The sequence below is a fragment of the Mycteria americana genome, chromosome 1, assembly GCF_035582795.1.
Source record: "Mycteria americana isolate JAX WOST 10 ecotype Jacksonville Zoo and Gardens chromosome 1, USCA_MyAme_1.0, whole genome shotgun sequence".
Classification (NCBI taxonomy): domain Eukaryota; kingdom Metazoa; phylum Chordata; class Aves; order Ciconiiformes; family Ciconiidae; genus Mycteria; species Mycteria americana.
The window spans coordinates 59,496,273-59,504,067 of record NC_134365.1 but is presented as its reverse complement, the minus strand read 5'-3'; positions in this window follow the sequence as shown (position 1 = coordinate 59,504,067).

Below are 7,795 nucleotides of genomic sequence, written 5' to 3'. Positions count from 1 at the left end.
TGAGGATACCGTGCTGTAAGGGATGTTTCTACCTTTCTCTCCACCGGCAGCTACCATCTCCCCTCCCCTCCTTCCCGACGGGACTGGGGCTCATTTAATCCTTCAGTACACTGCTTTAGAGACCAAAAGCAGTGGAGAACTAATAGTTTATTTTTTTCTGTCATCTAGCCCTGTGCTCTGGGTCACTCCAGGGAAGGAGGATCACCAGTGCCAGGGCAAGGGAAGGAGCGAGAGCAGCTGGCTGGGGACAGGGTAGAGGACAACCTTTCCAGAGACAGGTGGCCACTGGATTTGAAACCACACACGTCAGATCATACTGGTCCAATGGATGGGGGACACTGCCCAAGGACCTTGATGCTGGCCCAGATGCCAAACTGCTAGTATCTTCCCTTTGCCTAAAACTGCTGAGCCTCCATGACATATTTCTTCCCTCACTATAGATATTCACTGAAAATAGTCATACTAAAACTGAAGTTTTGCCTTTAGAAAAGAGTGATAATCAAACCCTCAACAATGCAAGAGATTACAGGTTTAAGAGAGTCCTTACAAAAAGGACTGAAATTAGGGAGTGCTAATACTTTCCTCTGCCAGCCACTCATTCAAACCCAGCCTTGGTCATTAGTAACTGGAAGTGGTTCCTGCCTGCTGGATTTTTCATTGAGCTACATAAAAAGAGGTGAAATGGAGAGGATCCTTAACGCAATGGCCAGATGCCAACATCACAGCCCCCCGATACCGTTTTCAATGGAATTGAATGGATCAAATGGATTATGAACAGCACCTTTTTCACTTGGTGTAAGTATTTTCCTCCAGGGTCCTCTCCTGGTGGTGAGTAGCTTGCCTTACTGCTATCGCAGCTGTAGCTTTTTTGTGGATAAGTGGAAGATTTCACTCTTCTGGACTGCCAATTACGTGGCTTTCACTACCAGCTAGAGCCAGAGGGACGATTAAAATAAAGTGCAGCCTTTTGTCCTGCCCTTTGCAAAAGGAACTATCAGCCATTCTGGATGAAAATAGAGACTTCTCCCACATCTTGCAGTCCAAAAGCTGGAACAGAATAACTTTCAAAATGTTAGAAATATATATTGATTTATAACAATTCTTGTTTCCCATTTAAAGAAACAAGTTGTCTTTTTTTGGTATGACCCCTGACATTTTATTTTAGTGCTTTGCCTTTTTCCTGGACCTCCACTCACAGTACTAGCACAGGCTAGTGACCAGTTTTAGCCTAGCTCTTACTTACAAAATAGGCATTTCTGTTCCTGCTACTTGGCATAACTGTACAATTTTCTGTTCTCAGAAATGTAATAATGTGTTTAATAGGAGACTGACATTCAGGTATCAAAAGACCTTCTAAATTCTGATCAGACAAAACCCCAGGCTACTCACCATTTATGGCCATTTGCAAACAAAAAGCACCTTCTCAAAGAGCAGTGGTCAGACTGGTCTCAAAGAGCAGTGGTCATGTCCTGGCCAGATCCCAGTCTGGTAAACTCTAATTGCAGTTTAGGTTGGAATATTCTTTTTCACTCCCAACCCTAAAGCCTTCTGCAGGCTGTTAAACAGATGCCACATTTCATACCAGATGTGAATTTCCTAAACTAATTCCTGCTGTATATAGAGAGGAATAATCTAAAGCCTTTGAAGTAAGTAGTAAGACCTGCTGTTGACTTTGGATCACATATGTATGGGCTGTAAAGACATTTGCAAGTTCTTTGGGATAAGAAGACCACATAGATGTAGAACATAACTACAGGCCAGTAGAAGAGTCTGTGATTCATTTAAGATGGGAATCTGCCTGCTCTCTTCAATAGGAGATACATTTCAGACTAAATCTGGGTAGTATTTTTCCATCCTAAAAAGTTTTTGTAATTGCAAGAGTTCTTCTATTCCCTCACGAATACAAATCTACTGGGGAGTCTCTCTCTTCGGTTTCAACAATGGCAAAAAATACACAGCGAGGTAGTGAACAACGACTAACCTCCCCCAAGGACAGTTTCATCCCAAATGGTATATTCCTGAAAAAAATCCTCAGTTTCAGTATATCAGATTCAGTTTCATTAAAAAAAAAATGCTTCTTTGGAAAATTCCTGGCCAGGAATTTTGTTACAGACAGTTCTAAGCAGAAGCTGCTACTGAGGAGACTCGGAGGTATTTGGCTCCTGCCAGGCATTGTTTCTCAGTTTGATTAAGCTCTTAATCTTGTGTTTCCTCTGTGGGTATCAAGCTCCAGGAAACTGCCTTATTCAGATGCCTAAAGGGAAATAAGATTCAACTTCAAACAAACAACCATCATCGCTCCATTTTTGATCATAATCTGGGGGGAAATGTATCACGAAGCACCGTGGCTCGATACCTCCGAAAATCAACTTTGGGAGTCAGAATTTAAGAATCTGTCAGAGCTAATCACTTCAAATAATGCTGCAATAGAAGATTGGACTCGCCACAAGAAGCAATTGCAGCAGGAGATAAAAAGATTACATGCTGAATGATCTGATGTGAATAGGAAAGATGCTATTCTTAAACCCCGAGCTCCCATGATGCAGTATTTCAGCTTTGGGCGGAAATGGTAAAGCTAAACTAGAATTGTGCACTGATAACATCAGAGCAATCAGCTGCTGAGATGGGAGGAGAATTCCTACTTCAAAAACATTTTTTTGTTGAGTTGCGATTATTATTATTTAAAACAGCAGCAACTGGAGTCACTGAATCCGAGCCACACTGTGCTAGGCTTTGTTCCATACATTATAATACACAGCCATTGCCCCAAGGACAATAAATGTGCAAACAGACAAAACAGACATATGGTTGGAGGGGACACAGGGAAGAAATGATCTGCCTAATGCTTAATGTCAAATCAGCGTCAGAGCCAAAAATACAATACAGGGTCCTAGCGTTCTACCTGCTACAGCCAAGCATCCCCAAAGCTGTCTCCCCCCGAGGATTCACATTTTGCATTAAAGGAATCTCATCTCGGTGGGACTTTACCCTGGCAGAAATGGGGAAGGAAATGACAGCAGCTGTGGAAGGGTAAATCCCACGAGTTAATTACCTGTTCTGCTTTCACCTCTGAAATGAAAAGCCTTTTGGAATGAAGCATGGAAAAAGACATTCCTAAGGGAGAAGGGGCTGAGTCCAGGTCTTCCTAGGATACATGTGGGCACCTTTTCAGGGAATTAAAAACTGCTCCGCAGATGCTCAAACATCTGAAGAACAGTGGGTATCAGCTGCAGTGAAACCTGGGCTGGCAGGCTGCATTCAACCCTAGTCGAGCCGTGTTCAGGAAAGGTGAATTCACCAGACAGAGAAAGGAGTTTCTTGGGAAGATTAAGGAAATGCTGTCATAGGAGGAGAGACTACAAGAGCCTATCTGTTGAGCCTGGCTCCAGCTAAACACAGCAGGGGGAAAATATCAGGTTGGGAGAGCAGCTGTTAAAGCTACGGGACGATGTTAAAAAAGCAGCAAATGAGCAAAAGTTTTCCACAAATGCATTTAACCTTAGAGCAACCCCCACTGATAGGACTAGTGAGGCAAAACTAGCGATGCTTTTAAAATGGAGCTAGGAGAGTTTGTGAACTGGATATTGCAATGTGCTTCTCTATGGAACAAGGAATGGAGTTAACTGGTCCTCCCAGGCCTTTGTTCCTAAGAAGATGCTGCTGTTCTTCAAAAGAGACTTTTCTAGAAAAAAAAAACCAAACAGCACACTAGAAAAGCTCAGAAATCTTGGAAAGCCTCTTTCCTATTGCAACATCATGAAATATTTATAAATCTGGGAATATCTGATAATGTCTTGGAGAGACTTTTGTGATCATTGAGTCATTTAGTCTTTTTTTTTTCAGTTGGAACTTTCACATTTTTAAGAATTATACTTCTAAAACCTGAATCCTTTTGGCCAAAGAAACTCAAACTCCCCACAAAATGCAGGAAACTGAAAGAACAACTATCCCCATCTGAAAAGCAAGCCGGTGAACTGCAGTTATCCCAGAGTTCGTAACAGACATATTTATAGCAATCTTTTGACCCCTCTCAAGATGATTCATTTTTCGAGAAAGTTTGAAGCCTGCCTTTAAAGGATATTTTCCTTACCACATACACCCATATCTGTTGCCTCTTGGAAAAAACAATTATAATACACTGCGTTGGTATTGGTATATTAATCACACATATATGATGATTATTCTTGATAATACAGCATAACAATAAAATACAGCAGTAAGGTAGAGGTCTGATTACATGTCATTCAGCAAGGGTGGAGCCACTATATTTAGATGCTGACTAATTTGGGAGGGCGCTTATCCATCTTCCTGAGGGATTTCTGCAGCTCCCCTTCCTGAGGTATCTGAAGACTTCACAACTACCTGGGCATTTCGCTCCCAGTGCTCCTGCAAGGTTGGAAAGTGCTGACCTCCCCTGCCCCACACCTGCCTCCCAGGGCTCCCTGCCTCTGCTTGCCATGGCAGCTTGCAGGTACCACCCCTTCTCCTGGCTTTCCCTAGGGTGGCAAAGCCCTGGTTGCTTTGCCCTCGCCCGCTGGTGTCACCTGGACAGGGCTGAACTGAAGGACATGCCTTGAGAAAACTGCACCCGTGATGACACAGATCTGATTTCTCTCGTACAGCATCACCCAGATGTATGCTTGCACCATATGTCCTACAATATGGGTTTGACTTCACTGAGCCTGATTCTTATTTAAAATATGGTCACTTTACGTTTCTTCCACAGTGTATGTAGGAGGGGAGGAGCAGAGAGTTCTTGAGTTAGGTGTAAATGCTCCTCTTCAAATTCCCCTTAACAGTGCCCCAGTGTGTCTCTCCAGCCCAGGGCACTGTGTCCATCTGCAAGGTAGCTCTAAGGAAGCGTCCTTACCTAGGGGATGTGGGGTCCCCACGTCCACACTGCTGCTGAGACGTGTTTGCTGGGAGCTAGAAAAAAACACTGCTCGCATCTAAGATGAGGAGCCACAAAGCCCTCGGGGACAGCAAAAGTCAACTCAGCAGTGACTTTCTTAGGTTGAAAAAGCTCCATGTCTGGAATAAACCCAGGGCCTTGTAGCCAAAGCCTTTTTAGGAGCCTGTGAACTGATTGTGCAGGCAGACCCATCAGTGGCAAAAGCTGGAGGAGGCAGCAAGAGGCTGGCAGAGAGGTTGGCAAGGAGAGGCTGCAGGAGTGAAGCTAACCCAGAAGAGCCAGGGATTGCCCATCACTCAGCCCAGAGCTACAGCAACGTGAAAAGGCAAGACAATCAATCTTTCTAACTTACTTGGCTACATGATCAAGGAACATTAAGCACTGCATCATAAGGTTGCTGTACTTGGAAAGGTATTTCAAGTCCACAGTGTACTGAACCGGAGCGTGCCGAGCAAGGCTGGATGGGAGGTTATTGATTGATTCTTACAGAGACAACTAACTCCTCGGCGTAGCAAGAAAGGACCACACAAAAAGATCATGCACACTCCTTTAATCAGGCCCCAGGATCCAGGCAATGAAGCACATCTGAATGTCTCTGGCAAGAACATGATCCCACAGAGCACAAAGACAGCGTGGTGCACACAAGGTTAGAGATGGCTGAGCCAGAGGACACGGGAACTCAATCTCGCTTCGGCACAGGGACCCATCCATCCCTGCTTTGTAACAGGTGGACAACCAAATAACAGGATCATATTTGATTGCCCCCCTCAGAAATGTCAGATCACCACTTGCAAGGGCAGCTAGGTGAAATGAAAGTGATTTTAAAATCACCACATTTAGCTGTAATTAAAGCTAGCAAACAAGAAAGATTAATTTATTATTGTTATTCATGGGGGGTATTTTACATTTTTGCTTTTAGATTGCTTCTCTGGAAAAAAAAAAGAAATTGCTTCTTTTTGGTTACTTGACAGATTTGCAACTAGTTACAACCTGAAAAATAAATAAGGTATTTCTTTTTGCTAATCAAGAGAATAACCTGTGTATATGTTCAAACATGTTAGTATATTGGAACTGCCATTCCCAATTCTCTAAATATTTTTTTTTTTCCTAATCTATGTAAAGATCATCTTGGCCAAAGATTAGGAAACAGCTGAGAATCAAGAAAACTGACATTTAAGCTGGTATTATTAGCTAAGTCAAATGACATTACATGTGCTAGATAGAAGTCAATTATCAAAATATTTTACATTAAAACATATGGTTTGTTCTGCAAAGAAAACATGCTAATGGAAATTATTTTCCTCTTGGAGTTCATCAGGATTGTATAACTAGTATATCTCAGCCTAATTGTTAGTCCTGGCTTCAAAGAGAAAAACAAAGTTCCCTTATTCAATGTCTATTCTGCTTCTTAGCTGTGAGTGGGTTAACTGTTGGACTGATGTAAACTGGAAACAAAAGCAGAGAAAATGTTATATATTAAGCTGCAAAAGGGATCTCAGTTGTCAAAGTGATCCACCGCTTCGGTAAACTCTCACTCCTGGCGATTAGCCAGTGCAGCCAGTTTTTAAAATTTAAAGCAGTTCATCTCTCTTGACAACTGTTATTTTTAAACCTTGGTCCTTCACCTTTCTTATCCCCCAGAGGAAGCAGCCCAGATCTTTAAGGCTAATAGCATCCTCCACAGCCCAGCCCATCTGTGCCCCCCTGCTCCCCCCAAGCTGCGAAGGCAGCTGGCTAAGGTACAGCCAGGTAGCTGGCTAGGGTACAGCCAGGTACAGCTGGCACCTCTTGCACGGGGAGAGGGAAGGGGAAAGAGGCAGAGGATGCTACAGGCAGATGCTATAGGAGAGGAGGAGATAGCTGCCCAGCTGGCCCACCCTGAGTTAGATGCCTAAGCAATTCATTGGGAAAATTAGGGTTTGCAATTGGTTTCCTCATAGACTAAGACAATGCCTAAACTAGCCAATACGTGTCTGAAAAGAGTTATGGCTACATCCCATCCTTCTCAGGTGCTTTGCTGACTGAGTTGCTGGGTAGATGCTGCAAAAGATCAAGGTGCTTGACTACCGCTGCAAGAAGCAGATAGGGACTGACTGCATTTTAAAGCATGTACGTCACCATGACTTATTTTTGTTCTGAAAGCAACTTATGTTCTTCACATATGGGTGTTTTTGAATGCAGCCCCAAAATAACAACCTCCAGTTGGTTGGGAGTGAGAGTACAAAAGAATGAGCAAAGCTGTAAGCAGCCAAATTCTCCAGGGAAATAAGTAGCAGTTAAGAGGTCCTAATCAAAGGCTATTTCATATCTTTATAGGCATTATTAGACTCTTAAAGGAGGAAATTTGACTTGGAAACTCCCCATCTCTGCAATTTCCTCTGGCAGGTAAGTCTTGGATGGAAGTTACATGGTGTCTCACCATCAAGTCTCAGATGCTGGGAGAGCACTGGTTAGCAGTTGCTGCGGTCATAATCTCAAAAGCAGTTCCCACAGATTTGGAAGGTGCATAAAACTGCTGTGGTTGCTGGGGAGAGTGCCCAGAGATCACCCCAAGGCTCACACCAGACAGTCAGCGCTCTGGGCCAGAGAAAGAGACAGAAAAATGCCCTTAGCAGAAGGCAGCTATGGCTACGCTGTGAAGTTACCCACGCCAGAGAGAGCTCTCCATCCCCTGGCCATGCAGTACAGTGCGAGTTGTATCTGTCTTGCTGAGAGCTACCCGCATGAGAGTGGCTGCATCTACATTGCATAGTGCTTGGCCCTGAGCCTCCTTGGGCACCCATGTGCACCAAAGACATTTATTACTTACTCCTCTTGCGTTTACTCTTCCCCCACACCGCTGAGCTTTGGAGTATGAAATTATGAGGGCTGTGTTGCAGCCCA